This window comes from Pseudoliparis swirei, chromosome 7 (genome assembly GCF_029220125.1).
Source record: "Pseudoliparis swirei isolate HS2019 ecotype Mariana Trench chromosome 7, NWPU_hadal_v1, whole genome shotgun sequence".
NCBI lineage: Eukaryota > Metazoa > Chordata > Actinopteri > Perciformes > Liparidae > Pseudoliparis > Pseudoliparis swirei.
The window spans coordinates 28,990,641-29,008,745 of record NC_079394.1 but is presented as its reverse complement, the minus strand read 5'-3'; the positions used below and the strand labels follow the sequence as shown (position 1 = coordinate 29,008,745).

General features: G+C 41.9%; 1 protein-coding gene and 2 long non-coding RNA genes across 3 annotated transcripts in view; all 3 read left to right on the top strand.

Annotated features, from left to right (window-relative positions):
• Positions 1-18,105, top strand: part of LOC130196675 (protein NLRC5-like) — a 1,158,129-nt gene that overhangs the window by 343,132 nt on the left and 796,892 nt on the right.
• On the top strand, positions 5,385-6,109 carry LOC130196743 (uncharacterized). The gene is made up of 3 exons (XR_008832310.1): positions 5,385-5,632; positions 5,791-5,899; positions 6,020-6,109. It is a non-coding gene; the product is annotated as an uncharacterized LOC130196743 (long non-coding RNA).
• LOC130196734 (uncharacterized) lies at positions 6,660-8,187 on the top strand. Its single transcript, XR_008832300.1, has 4 exons — positions 6,660-6,749; positions 6,894-7,053; positions 7,174-7,507; positions 8,158-8,187. It is a non-coding gene; the product is annotated as an uncharacterized LOC130196734 (long non-coding RNA).

Below are 18,105 nucleotides of genomic sequence, written 5' to 3'. Positions count from 1 at the left end.
ATATTATATATATAACATATATATGTTATATATATGTATAAAATATATAATTATAATATTTTACAACTTTTTATCCCATAATTCTTTGTCTGTAATCGCGTGGCTAATCCCAGCAGCTGGTGTGAGCTAGACCTGGACCTGGACCTGCTGGGCCTCATTGGCTCTGGATACAGGTCCAGTGTAGACCACCACCTCGGGTCAAAAGAGTGTTACATGTTCACTGATACTCAGAAAACTATTGATATCTCTGGAGCGTTCTCTTGCTCCACTTCACTTATTGTGTATTCGTCACACAAAAACACATTTTCAGTTCATAGAAAGGTTTTAACTGTTCATTGTTTAACTGATGCCACACTGCAGAACAGGAGGAACATATTTATTAATATTCATTAATGTTGATACAATGTTCAGGACGCAGTCGTCCAACTCGTATCTGTGTTTCGGACTATACCCCCATCTAGTGGTCAATATGTGTACTTCACCTGTGATCCTAGAATGTGTTTCTACCAAGTTCTCGGTTCAGTCTTGATTCAAATGACATTTATATTTACACAGTATAAATACAACATAACACAGTATAAATACAATATAACACAGTATGAATACAACATAACACAGTATAAATACAATATAACACAGTATGAATACAACAGAACACAGTATAAATACAATATAAGTCAAGTCAAGTCAAGTCAAGTCTTTTATTGTCAGATACACAGAATGACACAGGGTCAGACTGGGCACTGAAATTCTTAGGACAAGGCACCACACAACAACTATCATAGCCTAACATAATATAACATGCACACCCAGATAGCAGCTGATTCCGGGGCGGATCCGCCCTCAGGTCGCTAGATCCGCCCTCAGGTCGCCACAGGTCGCTAGATCCGCCCGCAGGTCGCTAGATCCGCCCGCAGGTCGCTAGATCCGCCCTACTGCCGCACTCGGTTTGGTCATGTGAACCGGATCCACCCGCATCTGCATCCGGTTCACACAGCGGCGGTTGTTGGTGCTCAATACGTCGATCGCGATCGACCGGTCGATCGCGGCGACCTGCCAGTCGATCGCGGCGTAGTATTGGTAGATCGCATGACATAAAAAGAAATTGGCCCGCCCCCCTGTCACTTTCTCTATAGCGCCACATTACAGCAGAAGCATGTCATTTCTGTCTCTACGTGTCGCGTTAACAGTCCTCTGCCCGCCTCGCAAGGGCCATGGAGCCCCCGACACCGGTTTGCGCGCATCGGGACGGACGGAGCAAAGAAAGTCACTAGCACCACCCCCACCCCCGTCAACAACTCTTCTCGCGCTGCAGGTGAGCACTACTAGCACCCGCCCGCCCCGCCGGTCGATCGCCTGACTTGGTCACATAATAAGTAGCTCGATGCTGAAAAAGTGTGAGCACCCTGAATCGTTGCTCCTCTGACTTCTGCGCTCGACTTTCCAAACTGGAATTTTCAAACCTGCAGCTCTTCGCCAGACATATTACTTAGGTAAGTGTTGAATTGTGTTGCTACTGTCGAATTATGGCTATTTTTCGAACTATCTCGGTTAGGGTTAGGGTGAGCTATCTTCTGCAGCTAGCGCCGAATTTTCAGTGGTTCTGGTTGGAGCTTACATACTTAGTATACTTAAGCTCCAACCCAAGGGTGCGATTGAAGCTGGGCAAGGTAATAACGAGGAGCGCCAGCTCACGAGCTAATAACGAGGAGCGCTAGCTCACGAGCTAATAACGAGGAGCTAGCTCACGAGCTAATAACGAGGAGCGCTTAGCCACGAGCTAATAACGAGGAGCGCTTAGCTCAAGCTAATAAAGATGGCCAGCACAAACCTGTTTTTATTTAATTCGTATGTATTGAGTTCTCAACATAATTTACTATTTGAAATGTCATCCTCAGTTTTACAGAAGTGTTCATCAGGATCGATCTCACAATTCAGGTAAGCATGTCTTTTGAGGGAAGTTTTCACAGCAACTTAAAGACACATTTGAGGGAATTGTATAACCTGTTTAACTTTAAAATGACCAGATTTGTTTTAATCCATTAAAATACTATCTTAATGTACAGCGTAGTGTTTTTATTAAAACATTTTTATTTTTGTTTGTTTTAGATAAAATGAACAGAAAGACTGGGCTTGTCTCCAACTCCACCATTAGACGTAGGGTCCACAAGATGTTCAAAAAGACTTGACCAAATTAGGACGATCAGCAGATAGAACTGCCTTTCAACTGACACCAGAGAGGAACATGTAGATGTCAGTGGGGAGTCTTTGGAAAGTATAAATTGCACAGAAGATGCAAATTGTCTGGACACTACAACTGGATTAGGCTTTAGTGAGGAGGAAGGTGCCATGGAAGTAGAAGCAGATATAATTGATGGTTTTGCCTTTGTGGCCAGTGATGGGCAGAGTCTGACGTCTGATTCTGAACAGTCTGATGAGCAACTTGAAACCTTGTCCCTGTCTGCAAGTATTTCTAACTGGGCCACACTTTGGCATTTCTTTGGTTGCTTTGACAGCACTATTGGGCATACTGTATTTTCCATTCTGACCTTCCAAGGGATGCCAGGACTCTTCTTGGGACTAAACTAAATACTCCATCCTGGAAAAGGCTGGGGACAGTACCAATATTTTGGTATTCTGCTTTGAGAAATACACTGTCAAATTATGTGCATGCACTAGCAGACAGTTTCATTTTGAAGTTGCAAATACATATAGATGGACTTCCTTTATTCAAAAGCTCTAGTCTGCAACTGTGGCCCATCCTTGGTCTGCTATTGAATGTTCCCATGAAAGAACCAGTCGTAATAGGTTTATTCTGTGGACCAAAGAAACCCAGCTCAGCAAAAGAGTTCCTTGAAGATTTTGTTACAGAGTTGCAACAGCTTGAAAACGGTTTTGATATAGAGGGTAAGACATTGAAGCTTCAACTGACACAGTCATTTGTGACACACCAGCCAGATCATTTGTTAAGAATACAAAGAACCACAATGGCTACCATGGTTGTGACAAATGTATGCAGCCTGGGAAATACATTAACAGACGCATGACATATCCATGTACAGACTTTGCTGTAAGGACTGACGAATCGTTTGAAAACATGGTAGATGAGTCATCATCATGAGGCACATCCATTTCTTGGCAGCGTGTCGGCATGGTTTCGCAATTCCCTTTGGATTACATGCATTTGGTTTGTTTGGGTGTTGTTAGACGATTGCTACACATCTGGCTCAGGGGTCCTCTAATTTTCCGAATGCCTGCAAACATTGTTGAAAGAATGTCGGCAAAATTGATAGAAATGCGTCCCTATATTCCTGTGGAGTTTGCCCGAAAACCTAGATCACTACGAGAATTGGATCGGTGGAAGGCAACACATCTTAAGGAGCTTGTCGTACCATATTGCCCCACTAGAGAGCTACGCTCACTAAATGCGGGACTACTTGTAGTTCCTAGAGTCTTAAAAAGTAGAATGGGAGCCAGAGCCTTTAGTTATCAAGCTCCTCTTTTATGGAACCAGCTTCCAATTTCAGTCCGGGAGGCAGACACAGTCACCTTGTTTAAGAGTAGACTTAAGACCTTCCTCTTTGACAGAGCTTATAGTTAGGGCTGAATCAGGTTCACCTGGTCCAGCCCTTGATATGCTGCTATAGGCTTATAGCTGCCGGGGACGTTTTAGGATGCACTGAGTACCTATCTCCTTTTTTTCTCTCCTTAAGGATGAATTTTCATCTCTCAATCACACGTTACTAACTCTGCTTTCTCCCGAAGTCCTTTTTGACTTTACCCCATGGGGTCATCGGACCTATGAGACGGCATAGATCCTATCTGCCTGATGGATCGCCTGGGTCGTGGAATTCCTGCTCATGACTACGCCACTGTCCTGTTGAGACTCCCCACTCCTCCTCCCCACCGCCATCTGCCTGATGGATCGTGAGGTTCCATCGTGGAATATGCCTACTATGAACTATTCATACACTCTGTCATATTCATTGAATGTATTTTAACTCTAATCTGTCCTTCTGTACACATGACATCTATTGCATCTGTCCATCCTGGAGAGGGATCCTCCTCTGTTGCTCTCCTCCAGGTTTCTTCCCTTTTTTTCCCCCTGAAGGTTATTTGGGAGTTTTTCCTGGTCCGATGTGAGGTTTTGGGGCAGGGATGTCTATGTGTACAGATTGTAAAGCACTCCGAGACAAATTTGTAATTTGTGAAATTGGGCTATACAAATAAACTGAATTGAATTGAATTGAATTACGTCAGTTTCTACTGTACACAGGACCTGTCATACTAGGAACCTTTCTGGACAGAAATATGTACAGCAATTTCATGCTACTCTTCTCTGGTATTGCCATTTTAGTCAGTCCTAGACTATCTAGTAATGCACAGTATGCACACACACTACTTCGATCTTTTGTCAGTCACTTTGGTGAGATATATGGCAAAGATCAAATCGTTTATAATATCCACGGTTTGGTTCATCTGGCAGATGAAGTTCAACAACATGGTTGCCTCGACTCATTCTCTGCATTTCCGTATGAAAGTTACCTGCACACGCTGAAAAAGCTTGTCAGAAAACCAGAGTTTCCCCTTGCACAAATTATCAGACGATTGTCAGAGAAAAGAAGACCAGACACTCCTTTAAATGTTAGCCATTTAAAAAAACCACACTTTGTTGGACCACTTGTAGGTGGCATGTCAGTGAAAGCACAGTATGGTGAAATGGCCTGTGACAAGTGGACTGTTAAAATTTCAACCGGGGATAATGTTTTTGTCATTGGAAATGAAATTTGTTATATACATAACATTGTAGAATGCAATGATGGAGTGTATGTGATATACAAGGAGTGTTCAGAGAAGTCTTTGTTCTTCACTTACCCTTTCAACTCTGACTATTTGAATATTCATAAAATTGTCCAACCATCTGATCCATTTAAGTGTGTTAAAATGTCAGTGCTTGTTCAGAAATGTGCTGTTTTGCCTCATAGGGATGGTTTTGTGGCTATACCCCTATTTCATACGTTTTAGATATCTAATGTGCATTTGCAAAACAAATTGTCGATTTATGGACTTGGGTGTGTCAATAAAACATTTGTTAAAACTCTTATTTCAAGAAAATCAAGTTCTTAAATGCACAAACACACTAAAGCTAATGGACAAAAACATCTTGGCTCTTTTAGCTAAAAGTCATAGTTTCCAGGTACACAGTTCGCCTTTACAGTTCTCAGTTGGAAGTTCCACCAAGCAGCACAACTGGCAGTAGTCACTTGAGGCGACCGGACCTATTCTCATGTTTTCCAAATGGTAATTGTCATACTCCTGGTTATAGAGAACTTTAATAGTTGCTAAATTGTTTTCTAGTTGCAAAATTGTTTTCAGAAGTTCTTGGAACAGAGTTATATTTCTGTGACTGATGACACTGTTTGTTTCTTTCCTCTGTAATTCAGGATGTTCCATCTGATTGAATTCTTGGACAGCAAAACAGTAGCAGTCGTGCCACAAAGCTGGTACAGTGGTGGTGGCTGCGTTTGGCCAGATTACCCGAGGGATGAAAGGGTGGACAAGGCGGTCCGAAGTGCCGAAGAACCTCAGCCTGACTGGCAGACACATGATGTCAGAATAATTAGATCATGCGGTATGCTAATTATATTAATATTCTAATAATTAGCAGTTTAAACAAATACATAAAAACATTTACCTTATGTTACATATGGGGGGGGGAAACAACATTTTAATGACATTGTTCTGGTCATAATTCTGTACTTTTTCATTGTGTTTTGACTTAATTTTTAGATGATTACTTGGTGGCAAGGCGATGGTTAACAAAATATATGTCCTGTGACACATCTGATCTCCATTCAGAACAGGAGGCAATTCCTAAAAGGAGAAAGCCAATGCCTGTGTGAGTAAATGTGTATAAATTGTATTCTTTAGAACTCTTTTACCTTAATAAAATAAAGTGTCTGTCATTCAATGTTATAGTATGACAAATAATACATTTTTTTCCTAACTCCATTTCTAGCCATTTCTTTGGGGACTCGGATGCAGACAGCGAGACTGAAAATCGCCACCCCAAAAAAAAAAGGGTCCAACCACTAGCAGGACAGTTGCCCCTCCTCCACCTATTGCCCCTCCTCCACCTATTGCCCCTCCACCTATTGCCCTCCTCCACCTCTTGCCCCTCCTCCACCACGGACTTCATCACCAGCAGGACAGCGAACAAGCCATGCAGGGTACACGCCAACCTGGCGAGGTGTGGTTCAGACACCATTGCCTGCTGGGGTGAGCAACAACTCAAACGGCTATGGGATTCAAATTGAATCTTTTTAATCATTTCACTTTTTACAATGTTAACGATGGTAAATTGGATACGAGACATGCAATACACACTGTCACATTGAATCCAAGTGAATATGATTATGACGATTGGATTAATGGAGTTGTATAACACTTGATGTTTCCATATTTGATGTAAAATCTCCCTTTTTAAATGCTATTCTAATGTTTTTTTATAGCTGCTCAAGTTCAAATGATGGCCATGCTGGAGACGCTTACACAGCAGGTCCATCAATTAACACAGCAGGTCCATCAATTAACTTCCAAAATTGACAGCTTTGTTCGCCCCAGCGTGACACAAATGTCTGGTCAAGAAGTAGAGTGGAGACCCGTTTCCGTTGACCACAATGGAGGAAGTGGACATGTTTGAGCAACAGCTCAAAGATCCAGCCAACGCTTTAATGAAGAAGAGTGTGGTGAGTTTTTGTTTGTTTTAAGAATCTCACGCAAAGCTCATTAAAATCTATTGTATGTCATTAACACTAGATAATACCCTGTTTGATGGTAATGTTTTTTAAAACAATATCAAATATTAATAGTACTTTTTCTATCCATTTTAGATTTCCTCCCTGGGAACAATCGGAGGACATGATGTAAAACGTGCAACGTGGAACATCCTCGCACGCATGTTCACTGATGATGTTGGCAAGTCCATAAATTGGAAAGGGATTAATGGAAAAAAATCTTTCAATCTAATGACGTCCAAGACTTTGCTCCTGCGTAAGTAACTCATATATAATGAAAACAATTTGATTTCACCCGGAGGTCTTTGTGTTCAAACTTACGAATAACCATGTTTCTAAATAAAATGTTTGAATTGCAACTTTATTCTCTATTTAGGTGAATGTTACTCAACTATACCTTTACATAATAGTTATATGATATATTAGCTCTATGGAGTGGAGATGGTCAGCTGCTTCAGGTTCCTCGGGGTCAACATCAGCAACGACCTCACCTGGTCTGCTCACACAGACAAGGTGGTCAAAGCGGCCCGGAAGCGCCTCTTCTTCCTGAGGAGACTGAAGCAGTTTGGCATGGATTCAGTCATCCTCACCAATGTCTCCAGATGCCCAATAGAAAGCATCCTGACTGGGTGCATCACAGTGTGGGAGCTGCACAGCCAAGGACCGCAAGGCCCGACGTCGTGTGGTCAGGACTGCGGAGTTCATCATCGGTAGGGAGCTCCCTGCAGGACACAGACCACACGATGCCTCAGGAAGACTGGCAGGATCCTAAAGGACTGCCATCATCCAGCCTTCAGCCTGTTCACCCCGCTGCCTTCTGGAAGGCGGTACCGTAGCATCCGGTCTCGCACACAGAGACTGGAGAACAGTTTCTTCCCGAGAGCCATCAGGCTGCTCAATGGACACTGACACACGATCGACACTTTTGCACTCGACACTTTACACTCGTCACTTTACATACACTGTCACTTTCAGCCTTGGACTTACACTTACACTTTCTATTGCACTACCTGCTTTCACTTCCTGCTACTCCCATTTGTCTGTAGTTTAGTTATTATGTGTATTATATGTATATATGTTAGTATTATGTTCAGAGTTCTTGTACAGTGTGTATGTCATGTTATATTATGTTCGGCTATTGATAGTTGTTGTGTGGTGCCTTGTCCTAAGAATTTCAGTGCCCAGTCTGACCCTGTGTCATTCTGTGTATCTGACAATAAAAGACTTGACTTGACTTGACTTGACTATATTTAGCATAGCACACTTTAAGTGCCAGACAGCCACTAGATTTTAGACTGCATGTCTGATTTATGTTGCACTGAGTATTCATGTGATTTTGTATCTGCTTGTGTGATTACAGATGCTGTCAGAAAGAATCACTCAACACATGCGCCGTCCACTGGACCAGGTTCTTAAGCACGCCATTCGGTGGTTCAACCTGGCAGCAGACCGGGTAGCTCCAGGAGGCGTACTGTAGACGTCCCCCACACTGAACAGACTTAAAATATATCTTTTTAAATGTGTGTATATAAATTTGTCCTTTCAAATAAAAACTGTTTGACATTATTTACGTTTGCATTTTGTTGTTGTTGCATTGATGCATATTTGTTAGCTTGATCTGGGCCAAATGAGCCGCTTTATGGAAGGGTCAATATTTTATCAATATAATATGCGTAGGCGGATACGCGGATCCGCCCGTATCCGCCAATATTACGCATGATTTCCGATCCGGATCCGCTGGCTATTTAGCCATCCGGGACCTGCTTGGAGCCTTCCCGGAGTCTACGCGGATTTGAAGTGGATCTGGAACAGAGTCAGTTTACAAGATGAATTTAGCACTTCAAGTTTGTATATTAACACAAAATAAAGGTGCGCTTCCTTCTAACATTTCAAAATAAAAGTCAAATTTAGATCAAAGCGGAAGTAGATTAAAACATATACAAAATCATTAAAACAATACAATATAAAAAGGCATACATCAAAACCAATGAAGCAGATACAAAATAAGGCAATCAACACAAAACAATAAAACTTTTAAGGGGTTATTTACACTCCCACCAAATTACAGTGTTTTACAAAATGGAACCTAAAACACAAAATTTCCACTTACAGCATTACCCTTCAAATGTATAGACTATACAACACAGTAAACCATATCACATTTCTTAAATGCTTAGTGATTAACAGCTTCTAGCAATAAGACTAATTTCTGGACAGGGCGCTCCAGAGTGAGCCTGCTGGTGCGCTCTCCTTTGTGGCTCAGTTCTTTTTCTCCAAACAAGATTTTGGCCCGTCTCACAAGTCCATCTTTGCCTTGAATGACTTCTGAGACTGTCCCAAGTCTCCATTTGCTTCGTGGTAGAGTGTTCTCAGCGTCCAGTACTATATCACCGACCTGCAGGTTCCTTTTAGTGCTATGCCAGCACTGTCTTGTTGTTATGTTGTGGAGGTACTCTTTTTTCCATCTACTCCAAAACTGCTCCGTCAAGTACTGCACCTGACGCCATCTCTTTCGTCCATAAAGATCCTCTCTTTCAAATTTGCCAGGTGGAGGCAATGGAGTGGTGGATTTCATTGTGATCAGGTGGTTGGGAGTAAGTGGCTCTAAACCATTGGGGCTGTTCAAAGCATCAACTGTGAGTGGACGGCTGTTCACAATAGACATAGTTTCATAAAAGAAGGTGCGCAACGATGCGTCATTAAGCCTACCGGGGGAGAGTAGCAGAGTGGCATTGAAAACACTTCTGACTGTTCTTATTTGCCATTCCCACACCCCCCCCTGCATGGCTGGCATGAGGTGCAATCATTTCAAGGTCACACTGCTTTTCTGTGAGAAATACATTCAGTCTATTCATGTCCAATTCTTGCAATGCAGCATTCAGTTCATTTTTTGCACCCATGAAGTTAGTGCCTGGGTCACATTTAATTTGTCGCACAGCACCTCTTAAAGCAATAAAGCATCTCAGTCCATTGATGAATGTGTCTGTGGACAAGTCCTCTAACATTTCAATGTGAATGGCTCTAGAGCAGAAGCAGGTAAAGAGCAACCCATACCTTTTTTCTTGTTTTCTCCCTTGTTTTGTCCAGAAAGGACCAAAACAGTCCATCCCACAGTAGGTGAACGGTGGGGTTGGTTCTGTTCGTTCAACAGGCAGGTCACTCATCCTTTGGCTTTCAACTGGCCTTCTCAGCCTTCGACATGTCACACAATGACGGATGTAAGTTGCGACTGCTCTGCTCAGTCCATAGATCCAATAGCCATTGGACCTAATTTCATTGATGGTGAAGCCGTTGCCCTGATGTTTTACTGTTTCATGATGGTGGGCGATAATCAGATTCGTTATGTGATGTCCTTGAGGAATGACTGTTGGATGTTTGAAAGAGTTAGGGAGAGATGAGCGGCTGAGCCTACCTCCCACCTTAAGCACACCATCTGCATCCAGGAAGGCATCGAGGTGATATAGCTTGTTGTGTCTTGGAAGCTGATGTCCTTTGCTTAGTAGCTTTATCTCTTCTCCGTATGTTTGGCTTTGTATCCCTTTGATGAGAAGTCGTTCTGCACTTTGTCTTTCACTAACTATAGAGAGGTCAAATGATTTGACCTTTCTAGCGCGTCGTATGAGACGCGCCACTGCCTTGATGGCCCGAGACCAGGATGAAAACTTGTTCAGTCTGCCTACAAGGTCCATTTGTTCTGAGGTCTTTGTCTGGAATGTATAAGCCTTTCTGACTTCTGGGTCACCAACAGGTAGATCTGAAGGCACCTCCGTTGGCATTTCTATCTCCCTTCTCCACAGAAAGCTGGGGCCAGTGAACCAATCAGAAGAAAGCAACTCATCTACTGTTTTCCCTCTTGATGCATGGTCTGCTGGGTTTTGATCAGTTGGTACATAGAACCATTGCTTGGGGTCTGAGGCATGACGGATTTTCTGCACTCTATTTGCGACAAAGGTGTGAAAGCGGCGCGCATCATTATTAATGTAGCCTAAGACAACCTTTGAATCTGTCCAAAAGAACTCTTCTACATTACAGTAGCCTAATTCTTCTTTGAGCATAATGCTCACTGTGACTGAGACCACTGCTGCGGCAAGTTCTAACCTGGGTATAGTTGTCACCTTCAGCGGCGAGACGCGCGCTTTACCCATGAGAAGAACACAGTGAACCTCTTCTCTTTCATTCTTCAGTCTCAGGTATGTGCATTGGCCATAGCCCGTGATGCTGGCATCTGAGAAGTGATGTAATTCTGTTTTTATCACCTTTCCAAAACCAGCTGACTGGTAGCAGCGAGCTACCTGTATCCTTTCGATTTTCACAAGGTCATCTTGCCATTTCTCCCACCGTGACTTTAATCGCTCTGGAATTGGATCATCCCATCCTGTTCCTTGCTGGCACATATCCTGGAGAATATTCTTTCCATTGAGGAGGTATGGAGCTACGAAGCCCAACGGGTCGTATATGGAGGCGACAGATGACAGGATGCCGCGCCGTGTTGCGGGCTGGTTCTTTGGTGGAACCTTGAAGGTGAAACAGTCACTCTCGATGTTCCAGTATATTCCCAATGCTCTCTCCAACGCTGGGTCATTGAATCTGAGATCCTTTGCTTTGATGTCTGTGGCGTGTTCTGTTGAGGGAATGCTCTGGAGAACAGCACAGTTGTTGGACACAAATTTGTGAAGCCGTAAACCGCCTTTCGCACATAGTTCACGTGTCTCTTGTGCTATCTGAATGGCCTTTTCAGCAGACTCAACGCTAATGATGCCATCGTCTACATAAAAGTCTCTGGCAATGAACTGTGACCCTAATGGGTGTGTGTGACTGTGTTCTTTGGCAAGCTGCTTTTATCCATAATTTGCACAACCTGGTGAAGATACGGCTCCAAAGAGATGGACCTTCATCCTGAATTCATCAGGAGGTGTGTTTAGGTCGCCGTTCTTCCACCATAAGAAGCGTAAGTAGTCACGGTCATTCTCTGAGACATGGAACTGATGGAACATCTTTTCTATGTCACACATCAGAGCAATGTGATGTTGTCGGAAACAAATGAGAACACCTGTCAGGCTGTTTATCATGTCTGGGCCTGTGAGAAGGCGTTCATTGAGGCTGCTTCCCTTGTACTTTGCAGAGCAGTCGAAAACGACTCTCAGCTTTTCAGGCTTTTTGGGGTGATAAACACCATGGTGAGGTAGGTACCATTTTTCTCCAGAAATGCCCTCAGCACGTACCTCCTCGGCGTCACCTCTTTCAATAATGTCCTTCATGTAGTTAACGTAATCGTTCTTGTAACTCTCATTTGCAATGAACTTTCTTTTCAGGTGACTGAGCCTCACAGCAGCAAGCTGTTTGTTATCAGGTAAACATGGCCTTTCTTTGAAGGGGAGGGGCATTTCATAATGTCCATGTCTGTTTATCTTTATGCTGTCCTTTAATTTGTCAAGAAAAATCAAATCTTCTTGAGAGACTGTTTTGTCATCTCCTTGAGTGTCTCTGAAATCAGACTCGAGAATTCTTATTGCATCCATTGGAGTCACTGCAGGCAGCTCTTTCACGGTTACCCTGTGACAGTGACTGTTTGACAATTGTGCATCAGAGTGAAGTGCTAAACAGCCAACAATACTCCACCCTAAGTCTGTAAGAATAGCAAAGGGTTCGTCATCTTTTCCTGTTATGACACGTCTGGGTACGAGGGCTCCTGGACAGTTGTAACCTATCAGTAACCCCACTTTGCAGCTGAGAAGAGGCGGTATTTGGTCTGCGATCGCTGTGAGATGGCTCCATCCTTTTGCCGTTTCGTGCGTTGGTATATGTTGTCTGTTCACAGGTGTGCAGTCTTTGGTGTATGTAGGGGGCAGCTTGATGTGCACAGAGGAATTGAAACCTCTCACACGCAGGCCAGACGTCCGCTCACTTTTAAGGACCATATTTTCACCCATCATAGTTGTGAGTTTCAATTTAACTGGGCAAGTAGTCAGCTGCAGTTCCTTACTTACATCTTGCTCAATGAATGTTGTGTCGCTTTGAGTATCCAGCAGGGCATACACAAGTTTTTCTCTGGATGGATTATTGTCGCTCGACACCCATACTGGCACGATCATGGAGGTGTTTTCTGACTGACCTTGGCTGGTGACATTGAGGGACAGAGCAGATGTGGATTCCGGTTCACTGCGTTGCGCTGAATGTTCCCTCTTTGTCCATTCTTTGTCTTCACTTTTTCTGTAGCCATCATCGTGAAGGCATGTAGGATGTCGTCCTTTGCATGAGTCACACGTGTGGCGATGCCGACACTCTTTTGCGCCGTGACCGGGTTTTAGACACCCATAACACAGTCTGTTATCTTTTACGTACATCCTCCTGTATTCCAGTTTTCTTTTCATGAAATCTGGACATTTGCAAAGCTGGTGACCGATATCCTGGCATAGCATGCAAGGTGTCTTGAACTCTTCCTTTGACATTGTCTGCTTATTATTTTCCATCACTGTTTGTGTATTGAAAGTGATGGCTTTGTTTCCTTTGCTTTCCTTTGTGCTCCACTTGTCTTGACAGGATTCAGCTGGATGGAGAGCGAGGAAAGAGGTGATTGGATTGCAGGCAGTTTCGGCCTCCACGGACATGAACTTGGCAAAGTCCTTGAAGCTGGAAATCCTTTCCTCCATGAGAAGCAATGTTACTTGCCGGTTCCATCTTGAGGCGAGCCACTCTGGCAGTTTCCGCATCAACTTCTGGTTTTCCTCACAATCGTTTAGGATGTTTAAGCCTTTTACATGGGGTATTGCCTGCAGACAGGCATTTAGGAAATCTGAGAAATCTCTCAGTCCTTCGGCATCTTTGGACTGTATTTTGACCAGTTGGATAACTTTTCTCTAAAAGCCTTTTGAATGATAAATGGCTGGCCATACCTCTGATTGAGCTTGTTCCAAGCGTCACTGTAAGCTTCGCTGTCACTACGATAGAACGTTCCTTCTAGGCATTTGCGAGCTGAGCCACCTACATATCTCTTGAGGTAGTGCAGTTTATCGGTAGTGGGAATGTTCTTTCTATCTATAAGCGACATAAATGAAGCCTTCCACTCCACAAAGTCAAATGGATTGCCATTAAACACTGTGGGCCCTGGCATTGGAAGTCTGTTAAGAGCAAGGCTGTCCTGAACAGCTTGTGCTAGGCAGGATACATCAATGGGAGGAGATGGAGTGACAACGGTGTGAGTGTCCATTGTGGCAGGGGGAATGGGGCGTATAGGGTCCTGAAATGACTGAACGGACTGGGCATCAGACTCCTCTTTCACTTCTCTGTCATATACTTCAAGTCTGGCTTGGGCCGCCTTTACATCTTTTTCAGCTTGCAATCGTTCTAATTCGGCCTTGTGTTTTTCTAATTCCCTCCTATGTTCTTCCTCTAAAACTCTGATCTTTTCCTTTTGCGTCTTTTCCTGCGTTAGCATCTTATATTCAGCCTCCTTAGCAGCTAACTCCGCCGCTGCTTCTGCTCGCTTGACTGCAACACCTGAGTGCATGGAGCCATGACTGCCAGTCAGCGCTGAAGCAGAGGAGCCATAAATGGACCGGGCGTAGTCGGGCTTAAGTAGCTCACGAATAGCGCTGTCCTTCATATTCTGCATCGTATTCTCCATTTACGCCAGTCAGTCTCTCATACAATATTTTGATCATGTCAATGGTTACTGCTGCACAAGAATCAACCTTACGCCTTAGCTCAGTATCGGGTGGGCCGCACCCTCTCAGTTCATCATACAATTTTATGATATCCATTTTCCTTGTATCCAAATTGTCTGAGGGATGCCAAGTGGCTTTCTGTTAGCTCGATTTGAGTTCTTGACGGTTTGACGAGCGTGGGCTTTCCACTGTTCATACAGACTAACAAGTCTCCTTTCCCGTTTGCTCTGCTCCTCTTTACGGTACGCTAGCATCTTTTCAGTGGGAACACGTGTCCGGTCACGGCGTCTAACCGCTACATCTGCGTCATCATCTTCATCATTTAAAAGTTCAGCAAGAATGTCCTGTTTGTTTTGCAAAGACTCTTTTAGTTCTTGTCTAACAGCACCTTGTTCTGTTTCCTTGTCTAGCATTTCCTTATGTTCTTGAATTACCTTTCGAAGGTTTTCTATCTGTTGCTCTTTATCCTCGCTGCGCAAAGCAGCATCGTTTCCCTCCATTTTCGTTAGCCTTCCTCCGTCTCCTTGCTACTTTACCACGTCCCCGTCTTCAGTTCACCGCTGCCCTTCTCCATTCCGTCAGTAGAAGTTGTCCGTTTATTCCGTTGTAGTCTTCTATGTAGCAGGTTAGCTGGAAAGGTGACGTTCTTCCTTTGGTGTAACTAGCAGGTAGCTCGAGAGGTCTCGCTTAGAAGCTGTTAATTACTGTAACGGATCCCCGTATATCAATCGGCGTGAGACTTTACTGCTGGTGAACTTCTTTATTTCTTTTCTTCCGTTGTATAATCATGAACCAAAACTATTGAATTAAAACCTCCTTGTCACCACCGTAAGAGCGTTAGCCTCATACGGGTCCATTAAAACTATCAAAACTCTTCATATAATGCGCATCCGTCCGTCACATTTAGCCGTTACGTCAAGTTTGTATATTAACACAAAATAAAGGTGCGCTTCCTTCTAACATTTCAAAATAAAAGTCAAATTTAGCTCAAAGCGGAAGTAGATTAAAACATATACAAAATCATTAAAACAATACAATATAAAAAGGCATACATCAAAACCAATGAAGCAGATACAAAATAAGGCAATCAACACAAAACAATATTCAATTCAATTCAGTTTATTTGTATAGCCCAATTTCACAAATTACAAATTTGTCTCGGAGTGCTTTACAATCTGTACACATAGACATCCCTGCCCCAAAACCTCACATCGGACCAGGAAAAACTCCCAAATAACCCTTCAGGGGAAAAAAGGGAAGAAACCTGCAGGAGAGCAACAGAGGAGGATCCCTCTCCAGGATGGACAGATGCAATAGATGTAATGTGTACAGAAGGACAGATTTAGAGTTAAAATACATTCAATGAATGTGACAGAGTGTATGAATAGTTCATAGTAGGCATATTCCACGATGGAGACCTCCACGATCCATCAGGCAGATGGAGGTGGGGAGGAGGAGTGGGCGGAGTCTCAACAGGACAGTGGCGTAGTCATGAGCAGGAATTCCACGACCCAGACGATCCATCAGGCAGATAGGATCTATGCCGTCTCATAGGGTCCGATGACCCCATGAGACGTGAAGTCAAAAGGACTCCGGGGAGAAAGCAGTGTTAGTAAGGTGTGATTGAGAGATGAAAATTCATCCTTAAGGAGAGAAAACAGAGGAGATAGGTACTCAGTGCATCCTAAAACGTCCCCCGGCAGCTATAAGCCTATAGCTGGATATCAAGGGGCTGGACCAGGGCAAACCTGATTCAGCCCTAACTATAAGCTCTGTCAAAGAGGAAGGTCTTAAGTCTACTCTTAAACGAGGTGACTGTGTCTGCCTCCCGGACTGCAATTGGAAGCTGGTTCCATAAAAGAGGAGCTTGATAACTAAAGGCTCTGGCTCCCATTCTACTTTTAAGACTCTAGGAACTACAAGTAGTCCTGCATTTAGTGAGCGAGCTCTCTAGTGGGCAATATGGTACTACAAGCTCCTTAAGATATGATGGTGCATCACCAATCAAGGCTTTGTAGGTTAAGAGAAGAATTTTAAAAGTGATTCTTGATTTTACTGGGAGCCAGTGCAGAGCAGCTAGTGCAGGAGTGATGTGATCTCTTTTCTTAGTTTTAGTGAGAACACGAGCTGCAGCATTCTGGATCAACTGGAGGGACCTAAGAGATTTATTAGAGCAGCCTGATAATAAGGAGTTGCAGTAATCCAGTCTCGAAGTAACGAACGCGTGAACCAATTTTTCTGCATCTTTTTGAGACAAGATGTGCCTGATTTTTGAAATATTACGTAGATGAAAGAATGCAGTCCTTGAGATTTGCTTTACGTGGGAGTTAAAGGACAAGTCCCGATCAAAGATAAACCTTTTAAGGGGTTATTTACAGTATGAATACAACAGAACACAGTATAAATACAATATAACACAGTATGAATACAACAGAACACAGTATAAATATATATATAATATTTGTTACACTGATCACGTGTCTCCAGTATATATTAATATAAATATATATATATGATAAAAATATACATTTATAATATCCAATACACTGTTCATGTCTCTCCAGCTGTTTAAATGACTGACAGCTAATAACATATAATATATAATAATATAATGTATATATAAAAATAGATGTATAATATAGAATAACAGTGTCTTAAATATACAGTGTGTAACATAATATCGAATAATATATATATATATATATATATATAATAATATGATATGTATTATTATAGATAGTATATATATACTAATATATAATAACAGTGTATTAAATATACAGTGGGTTAGATATAATTGATAACAAGATAAGACATTATTATTTGTATTAGTATATATATTATATATACATAGACATTGTGTAACATATAATATCTAAGAAAATATGTTTGATATATAATAACAGTATTAAATAGAGAGTGGGTAACATATAATATATAATAATATAATGTTTATATAATAATAGATGTTTAATATATAATAACCATGTATTAAATATAGTCGGTAATGTTTAAATAGTGCATTGAACAGACAGTGATTTCATATATATTTATTTATTTTGTATATATATAATAATATATACTAACCGTGTATTAAATATACAGTGAGTGTGTAAGATATACTATATAACAATATAATAGTTAATAATATTATATGTATGAGTATATCTACGATATATACTTATATATCATATCAGTATTAAATAGAGAGTGGGTAACATATAATATATTATAACATAAATAATATAATATGTATTATTATATATTATAATAAATAATATAACAAATATTTAATAATAAATAGTGCATTGAACAGACAGTGATTTTTTATTTATTTATTTGTAAATGTTCAACTCTTTTAAATGATTCTACGAACATTATTTATTCTTCAAATATTTTAATTGATTATTATTATCTGTGATGTATTACTATATCTTTGTTACGGAGGAAGCGCTGTGCCAACGGCTGCTTGTTTCAGTAGTGGCGTTTTGCTTTTATTTTATTGTCTTTTTTTTGCACTTTTCCTCTCTTTTTCTTTTCTTTTCTTTCACGTTTGTCTTAGTTACGGTCGGACACTGGACCATAACTACTTTTTTCGATAATTCTACTGTGGCTTTTGTTCACTTTGTCGTGAGTATCGGAGA